Here is a 10,438-nt window from a genome sequence, read left to right as displayed (position 1 = left end):
CTTTGCCAAGGCAATTGCACCAGTATTGTCACAAAAGATTTTCATAGGACCCGATGCACTAGGTATGACACCTAGATCGGATATGAACTCCTTCATCCAGACTCCTTCATTTGCTGCTTCCGAAGCAGCTATGTACTCCGCTTCACATGTAGATCCCGCCACGACGCTTTGTTTAGAACTGCACCAACTGACAGCTCCACCGTTCAATGTAAATACGTATCCGGTTTGCGATTTAGAATCGTCCGGATCAGTGTCAAAGCTTGCATCAACGTAACCATTTACGATGAGCTCTTTGTCACCTCCATATACGAGAAACATATCCGTAGTCCTTTTCAGGTATTTCAGGATGTTCTTGACCGCTGTCCAGTGATCCACTCCTGGATTACTTTGGTACCTTCCTGCTAGACTTATAGCAAGGCATACATCAGGTCTGGTACACAGCATTGCATACATGATAGAGCCTATGGCTGAAGCATAGGGGACATCTTTCATCTTCTCTCTATCTTCTGCAGTGGTCGGGCATTGAGTCTTACTCAACTTCACACCTTGCAACACAGGCAAGAATCCTTTCTTTGCTTGATCCATTTTGAACTTCTTCAAAACTTTGTCAAGGTATGTGCTTTGTGAAAGTCCAATTAAGCGTCTTGATCTATCTCTATAGATCTTGATGCCCAATATATACGCAGCTTCACCGAGGTCTTTCATTGAAAAACTCTTATTCAAGTATCCCTTTATGCTATCCAGAAATTCTATATCATTTCCAATCAGTAATATGTCATCCACATATAATATCAGAAATGCTACACAGCTCCCACTCACTTTCTTGTAAATACAGGCTTCTCCAAAAGTCTGTATAAAACCAAATGCTTTGATCACACTATCAAAGCGTTTATTCCAACTCCGAGAGGCTTGCACCAGTCCATAAATGGATCGCTGGAGCTTGCACACTTTGTTAGCTCCCTTTGGATCGACAAAACCTTCTGGTTGCATCATATACAACTCTTCTTCCAGAAATCCATTCAGGAATGCAGTTTTGACATCCATTTGCCAAATTTCATAATCATAAAATGCGGCAATTGCTAACATGATTCGGACAGACTTAAGCATCGCTACGGGTGAGAAGGTCTCATCGTAGTCAATCCCTTGAACTTGTCGAAAACCTTTCGCAACAAGTCGAGCTTTATAGACAGTAACATTACCATCAGCGTCAGTCTTCTTCTTGAAGATCCATTTATTTTCAATGCCTTGCCGATCATTGGGCAAGTCAACCAAAGTCCATACTTTGTTCTCATACATGGATCCCATCTCAGATTTCATGGCCTCAAGCCATTTTGCGGAATCTGGGCTCACCATCGCTTCTTCATAGTTCGTAGGTTCGTCATGGTCTAGGAACATAACTTCCAGAACAGGATTACCGTACCACTCTGGTGCGGATCTTACTCTGGAAGATCTACGAGGTTCAGTAATAACTTGATCTGAAGTGTCATGATCATCATCATTAACTTCCTCACTAATTGGTGTAGGTGTCTCAGAAACTGGTTTCTGTGATGAACTACTTTCCAATAAGGGAGCAGGTATAGTTACCTCATCAAGTTCTACTTTCCTCCCACTCACTTCTTTCGAGAGAAACTCCTTCTCTAGAAAATTTCCGAATTTAGCAACAAAAGTTTTGCCTTCGGATCTGTGATAGAAGGTATACCCAACAGTCTCCTTTGGGTATCCTATGAAGACACATTTCTCCGATTTGGGTTCGAGCTTATCAGGTTGAAGTTTCTTCACATAAGCATCGCAGCCCCAAACTTCAAGAAACGACAACTTTGGTTTCTTGCCAAACCACAGTTCATAAGGCGTCGTCTCAACGGATTTTGATGGTGCCCTATTTAACGTGAATGCAGCCGTCTCTAAAGCATAACCCCAAAACGATAGCGGTAAATCAGTAAGAGACATCATAGATCGCACCATATCTAGTAAAGTGCGATTACGACGTTCGGACACACCATTACGCTGTGGTGTTCCGGGTGGCGTGAGTTGCGAAACTATTCCGCATTGTTTCAAATGTAGACCAAACTCGTAACTCAAATATTCTCCTCCACGATCTGATCGTAGAAACTTTATTTTCTTGTTACGATGATTTTCAACTTCACTCTGAAATTCTTTGAACTTTTCAAATGTTTCAGACTTATGTTTCATTAAGTAGATATACCCATATCTGCTTAAATCATCTGTGAAGGTGAGAAAATAACGATATCCGCCACGAGCCTCAACATTCATCGGACCACATACATCTGTATGTATGATTTCCAACAAATCTGTTGCTCTCTCCATAGTTCCGGAGAACGGTGTTTTAGTCATCTTGCCCATGAGGCACGGTTCGCAAGTACCAAGTGATTCATAATCAAGTGGTTCCAAAAGTCCATCAGTATGGAGTTTCTTCATGCGCTTTACACCGATATGACCTAAACGGCAGTGCCACAAATAAGTTGCACTATCATTATCAACTCTGCATCTTTTGGTTTCAATATTATGAATATGTGTATCACTACTATCGAGATTCAACAAAAATAGACCACTCTTCAAGGGTGCATGACCATAAAAGATATTACTCATATAAATAGAACAACCATTATTCTCTGATTTAAATGAATAACCGTCTTGCATCAAACAAGATCCAGATATAATGTTCATGCTCAACGCTGGCACCAAATAAAAATTATTTAGGTCTAAAACAAATCCCGAAGGTAGATGTAGAGGTAGCGTGTCGACCGCGATCACATCGACTTTGGAACCATTTCCCACGCGCATCGTCACCTCGTCCTTAGCCAATCTTCGCTTAATCCGTAGCCCCTGTTTCGAGTTGCAAATATTAGCAACAGAACCAGTATCAAATACCCAGGTGCTACTGCGAGCATTAGTAAGGTACACATCAATAACATGTATATCACATATACCTTTGTTCACCTTGCCATCCTTCTTATCCGCCAAATACTTTGGGCAGTTCCGCTTCTAGTGACCAGTTTGGTTGCAGTAGAAGCACTCAGTTTCAGGCTTAGGTCCAGACTTGGGTTTCTTCTCCTGAGCAGCAACTTGTTTGCTGTTCTTCTTGAAGTTCCCTTTCTTCTTCCCTTTACCCTTTTTCATGAAACTGGTGGTCTTATTGACCATCAACACTTGATGCTCCTTTTTGATTTCTACCTCCGCAGCCTTTAGCATTGCGAAGAGCTCGGGAATTGTCTTACTCATCCCTTGCATATTATAGTTCATCACGAAGCTCTTGTAGCTTGGTGGTAGTGATTGAAGAATTCTGTCAATAACGCTATCATCCGGAAGATTAACTCCCAGTTGAATCAAGTGATTGTTATACCCAGACATTTTGAGTATATGCTCACTGACAGAACTATTCTCTTCCATCTTGCAGCTGAAGAACTTATTGGAGACTTCATATCTCTCAATTCGGGCATTTGCTTGAAATATTAACTTCAACTCCTGGAACATCTCATATGCTCCATGACGTTCAAAACGTCGTTGAAGACCCGGTTCTAAGCCGTAAAGCATGGCACACTGAACTATCGAGTAGTCATCAGCTTTGCTCTGCCAGACGTTCATAACATCTGGTGTTGCTCCTGCCGCAGGCCTGGCACCCAGCGGTGCTTCCAGGACGTAATTCTTCTGTGCAGCAATGAGGATAATCCTCAAGTTATGGACCCAGTCCGTGTAATTGCTACCATCATCTTTCAACTTTGCTTTCTCAAGAAACGCATTAAAATTCAACGGAACAACAGCACGGGCCATCTATCTACAATTAACATAGACAAGCAAAATACTATCAGGTACTAAGTTCATGATAAATTCATGTTCAATTAATCATATTACTTAAGAACTCCCACTTAGATAGACATCCCTCTAATCTTCTAAGTGATCACGTGATCCATATCAACTAAACCATGTCCGATCATCACGTGAGATGGAGTAGTTTCAATGGTGAACATCACTATGTTGATCATATCTACTATATGATTCACGCTCGACCTTTCGGTCTCCGTGTTCCGAGGCCATATCTATTATATGCTAGGCTCGTCAAGTTTAACCTGAGTATTCCGCGTGTGCAACTGTTTTGCACCCGTTGTATTTGAACGTCGAGCCTATCACACCCAATCATCACGTGGTGTCTCAGCACGAAGAACTTTCGCAACGGTGCATACTCAGGGAGAACACTTATACTTTGATAATTTAGTGAAGGATCATCTTATAATGCTACCGTCAAACAAAGCAAGATAAGATGCATAAAGGATTAACATCACATGCAATCAATATAAGTGATATGATATGGCCATCATCATCTTGTGCTTGTGATCTCCATCTCCGAAGCACCGTGCTTGTGATCTCCATCTCCGAAGCACTGTCATGATCACCATAGTCACCGGCGCGACACCTTGATCTCCATCGTAGCATCGTTGTCGTCTCGCCACCTTATTGCTTTTACGACTATCGCTACCGCTCAGGGATAAAGTAAAACTATTACATGGCGATTGCATCTCATACAATAAAGCGACAACCATATGGCTCCTGCCAGTTGCCGATAACTCGGTTACAAAACATGATCATCTCATACAACACATTATATCACATCATGTCTTGACCATATCACATCACAACATGCCCTGCAAAAACAAGTTAGACGTCCTCTACTTTGTTGTTGCATGTTTTACGTGGCTGCTACGGGCTTAGCAAGAACCGTTCTTACCTACGCATCAAAACCACAACGATAGTTTGTCAAGTTGGTGCTGTTTTAACCTTCGCAAGGACCGAGCGTAGCCACACTCGGTTCAACTAAAGTGAGAGAGACAGACACCCGCCGGTCACCTTTAAGCAACGAGTGCTCGCAACGGTGAACCCAGTCTCGCGTAAGCGTACGCGTAATGTCGGTCCGGGCCGCTTCATCTCACAATACCGCTGAACCAAAGTATGACATGCTGGTAAGCAGTATGACTTATATCGCCCACAACTCACTTGTGTTCTACTCCTGCATAGCATCAACGCATAAAACCAGGCTCGGATGCCACTGTTGGGGAACGTAGTAATTTCAAAAAATTTCCTACGCACACGCAAGATCATGGTGATGCATAGCAACGAGAGGGGAGAGTGTTGTCCACGTACCCTCGTAGACCGACAGCGGAAGCATTATCACAACGCGGTTGATGTAGTCGTACGTCTTCACGATCCGACCGATCAAGTACCGAACGTACGGCACCTCCGAGTTCTACACACGTTCAGCTCGATGACGTCCCTCGAACTCCGATCCAGCCGAGTGTTGAGGGAGAGTTTCGTCAGCACGACGGCGTGGTGACGATGATGATGTTCCACCGACGCAGGGCTTCGCCTAAGCTCCGCAACGGTATTATCGAGGTGTAATATGGTGGAGGGGGGCACCGCACACGGCTAAGAGATCTCAAGGATCAATTGTTGTGTCTCTGGGGTGCCCCCCTGCCCCCGTATATAAAGGACCAAGGGGGAGGCAGCCGGCCAAGGGGAGAGGCGCGCCATAGGGGGGAGTCCTACTCCCACCGGGAGTAGGACTCCTCCTTTCCTTGTGGGAGTAGGAGAAGGGAAGGGGGAAGGAGAAAGAAGGAAGGGTGCGCCCCCCTTCCCTAGTCCAATTCGGACCAGACCATGGGGAGGGGTGCGGCCACCTTTTGAGGCCTTTCTCTCCTTTCCCGTATGGCCCATTAAGGCCCAATACGAATTCCCGTAACTCTCCGGTACTCCGAAAAATACCCGAATCATTCGGAACCTTTCCGAAGTCCGAATATAGTCGTCCAATATATTGATTTTTACGTCTCGACCATTTCGAGACTCCTCGTCATATCCCCGATCTCATCCGGGACTCCGAACTCCTTCGGTACATCAAAACTCAATAAAACTGTCATCGTAACGTTAAGCGTGCGGACCCTACGAGTTCGAGAACTATGTAGACATGACCGAGACACGTCTCCTGTCAATAACCAATAGCGGACCTGGATGCCCATATTGGCTCCCACATATTCTACGAAGATCTTTATCGGTCAGACCGCATAACAACATACGTTGTTCAATTTGTCACCGGTATGTTACTTGCCCGAGATTTGATCGTCGGTATCTCGATACCTAGTTCAATCTCGTTACCGGCAAGTCTCTTTACTCGTTCCGTAACACATCATCCCGCAACTAACTCATTAGTCACAATGCTTGCAAGGCTTATAGTGATGTGTATTACCGAGTGGGCCTAGAGATACCTCTCCGACAATTGGAGTGACAAATCCTAATCTCGAAATACGCCAACCCAACAAGTACCTTTGGAGACACCTGTAGAGCACCTTTATAATCACCCATTTACGTTGTGACGTTTGGTAGCACACAAAGTGTTCCTCCGGTAAACGGGAGTTGCATAATCTCATAGTCATAGGAACATGTATAAGTCATGAAGAAAGCAATAGCAACATACTAAACGATCGAGTGCTAAGCTAACGGAATGGGTCAAGTCAATCACGTCATTCTCCTAATGAGGTGATCTCGTTAATCAAATGACAACTTATGTCTATGGCTAGGAAACATAACCATCTTTGATTAACGAGCTAGTCAAGTAGAGGCATACTAGTGACACTCTGTTTGTCTATATATTCACACATGTATTATGTTTCCGGTTAATACAATTCTAGCATGAATAATAAACATTTATCATGATACAAGGAAATAAATAATACTTTATTATTGCCTCTAAGGCATATTTCCTTCATCCCGGGGGTCCACCGGGTGGGGCCACCTGTCCCGGAGGGCCCCATGGGCTGAAGTGGGAAGGGAACCAGCCCATAGTGGGCTGGGGCGCCCCCCATGGGCCTCCCCCCTGCGCCTAGGGTTGGAAACCCTAGGGTGGGGGGGGGGCGCCCCACTTGACTTGGGGGGTAAGTTACCCCCCTGGCCGCCGCCCCCCCCATCCAGATGGGTTCTGGCCGGCGCCCCCCCTCCCAGGGGGCCTATATAAAGGGGGGGGGAGGGAGGGCAGTAGTATTACAGCCTTGGGCGCCTCCCTCCTCCCCTGCTACACCTCTCCCTCTCGCAGAAGCTCGGCGAAGCCCTGCCGAGACCCGCTACATCCACCACCACGCCGTTGTGCTGCTGGATCTCCATCAACCTCTCCTTCCCCTTGCTGGATCAAGAAGGAGGAGACGTCGCTGCACCGTACGTGTGTTGAACGCGGAGGTGCCGTCCGTTCGGCACTCGGTCATCGGTGATTTGAATCACGGCGAGTATGACTCCGTCATCCACGTTCATTGGAACGCTTCCGCTCGCGATCTACAAGGGTATGTAGATGCACTCCTTTCCCCTCGTTGCTAGTATACTCCATAGATGGATCTTGGTGAGCGTAGGAAAATTTTAAAATTCTGCTACGATTCCCAACAGGAACCAATGTGGATATAGGGCGGACCGGATAAGGCCGGCCCAAGCCGAAGCCCACCATGCATGTCTCTACAAAAACCCCACCAAGACCAAACCGTAGAGAAACTCTCTCACTCTCCTCTCCGCTCCCCAGAAATTTCCATCCCTTCCCCGTCCCCTTCTCCCCACGTTGAGTTCCGGTAGGGAAGCGGACACCATCGATTGGGACACCCTGCTGCGGGAGGAGGAAGAAGAGGACGACGAAGACCTCTCCCTCTATGTCACACTGCAACGGTCGCGAGTGGAAAAGGACGAGGCCCCATATCCCTGATTAGCCAAGTCATGTTCAACGAGTTGGACTACGGCTCGGGCAACCCCGACTACGTGTTGACCTTGAACAACGACGTCCACATCATCCCCTTCATCATCTACCTCAAGCCAGGCCAACCAAAGTAGGGCATTCACCTCATGCTGCAATGTGTCGAGGACCACACGCCGCCGTCACCACCCATGAGGCAGCGGCGTGTTGCTAGTTGTGGCAACGCGCGGCTGGCCTAGCGGGACCGATAATCCAAGCGGCATTTTGTTTTGGTGGTGGTATAATAACTAACGAATCAATCAAATCTTTCTTTTCCATACATGCATACATGTATCTTGTGTTGTGCAAGGAGTTGACCACTTCCCTTTCTCATAGTATTTACATATCGTTCAGACTCATGGAAAATGGACTAATGGTATGTATTTTCAACCGGGCACGCTAAAGCTAGCGCCGGCCCGAACTCGCGAGCAGATCTCCCTAGTCATCTTCGGTGAAGATGCCGGAGCAGACAACATCAGGGAAGGAGCGGGACGGGGAGAGCAAAACCTGCTGATGTGACCGCCTCCGCCTCTACGCCAACCACACGTTGAGTCACACCCTAACCTCACTGTGCTAACCTTTGGGGTAGGAATCTACCCCAAAGGCTCCTCGATTTCATCCCCGAGGACGATGGCGAGGTGGACGGTGCCCCGGAAGAAACAAAGGTCGTCAAGCCGCCGCCGCCTTGACCAAACCCTAAACCTACGCCATCCACACGCCGGAACCGAAGCAGTACCTGAAGAAGCAGTGAGAAGCCAAACCAAGCAGGCACGTAGCTGGTCGATTCAAAGCTACTCCCTCTGAAAACTAATATAAGAGCGTTTAAATAACTAAAGTAGTGATCTAAACACTCTTATATTAGTTTACGGAGGGAGTACTATATATAGCTGCTACACCATCCATGCATGCATGCATGTGAGCCAGTATTGTCGTTGTCGTCGTCGGGATTGAAATGGCTCATGCATGTACAGTGTTTGTTTGGTTGACCATGCATGCATGCACGTACGTATGTGAAGCGAGATACGATCTTTTTTATTTTATATATCAAAGGAAAGAGAAGAAAGAAGAAAAAAATTCGAATCTTTGGATAATTAACTTGATCGAGCAGGCATGCACGGCAGGTGAGACACCTAGCTAGGTTGGGTACCTCGGCGAGTCTTTCCATGGCCTGACCCGAGGGCGAGGCCACCATGCATCTTCCATCATCTACTCTCCTGCTGCCTGGCCGTCGCTTTGCTCGGCCACACCACACGCAGCTTGATCGTCTCAAACTGTTCCTGCGCGCTGAGCGGCGCCGCGACGCTGATGATGAGGCAACGGCAGGGACGTGACTGGCCGGCGCTGGCGTACGTGTGTGTGGTGAGGTCGTCGATGCTGTCATGTGGCGGCCGGGTGAGTGCATCCGATCGACCTACCTGCAAAAATCAAACTTTTGTACGCGCGTATGTGTTGTACTCCCTCTGTCCTATGTCCTATAACATAAGAGCGTTTTTTACACTAGTGTAAAAAACGCTCTTATATTACGGGATAGAGGGAGTATTTGTGAGTTGGCGTTAGGCACCCGCGGCCGTGTAAAAGCGCGGAAGAATGTGAGCATTATGCGGAGCCGAGCAGGCAGAGCGTGGAGAAAAAAGATGTGATTTTTGTGCTCCACGCATGGTGGCGGCTGTGCTGGACGGAGGGAGCCGGTCCGGCGAGGTTAGGCCGGCCGGCCGGCGGCGACGGCAACGAGCGGCGAGGAGTGGGCATGCAGATTATAGGCGTCGGGCAAGTTCCGACGTGCACGGACGGACGGACGGTTTTCCTTTGCGCCGGCGATTCGTCGATCGTATCCAATCCATTCCAGCCTGGGAAGGAGGAGAGGAGGGAGAGGCAGCTAATCTCGACGAACAAGAGAGAAAAAAAAGGGGAAGACAATCGACGACGACTCAGTCAAATAAAAAAAAACGACGTCACGCGGGCGCGCTTAAGTCGCGTGCGTGCGTTTCTCGGATTTGTTGTCCGCATTCCGCAACAACGGGTACGTGCAGCGAGCGCAACAACGCGTTGGACATTCCGCCCAAACAAGTCAACTCACTTGTCTTGTCTCTCCCCGCACCAAAAACAAAATACTCCGGGGCACAGTAATAATACTCTGGTTTGGTTGGCTCGGGCAAGCCAACGGTTGTCACGGGTAATGGAATTATTCTGATGGCAGGATGCCTTCCAAACAGGTGGTCAAGAAGGAGAATGCTATGGCGGGTATCAACCCAGCCCAGCGCGCTTGCTCCAACCCTGATCTGCTTGAACAAGGCATGTCGACAACACAATGGCTTGTCAGCAGGGTCTGATAGGCAGGCCTTCTTGGCCGTCCATGCCTGCGTTTCAGAGGAGAAGACATAGGCATCAAACCGACAAACATCGTTTTGGATATTCCACTTGACGTCGAGGAAGGCCAAACTGCTGCCAGCCGAAGTAGGCATGGTTGGGGTTTGGGAGCAGCCGCAGGGACTGCTTCCCGGCCGTATAGACGAAGAAGCGGGCGGGGCCGCAGAACTTGAGGCTGAAGAGGACGAAGGCGTCCTCGGCGCAGATGAGCCAGCCGTGGTACTGGTGCTTCATGCCGGGGCAGTTGACGGAGAAGTAGGAGATGCCCGGCGGGTCGACCAGCCAGAAGGACACCTCCACGGC

Source organism: Aegilops tauschii, chromosome 3 (assembly GCF_002575655.3).
Source record: "Aegilops tauschii subsp. strangulata cultivar AL8/78 chromosome 3, Aet v6.0, whole genome shotgun sequence".
NCBI lineage: Eukaryota > Viridiplantae > Streptophyta > Magnoliopsida > Poales > Poaceae > Aegilops > Aegilops tauschii.
Note: the sequence above shows the minus strand (reverse complement) of the source record.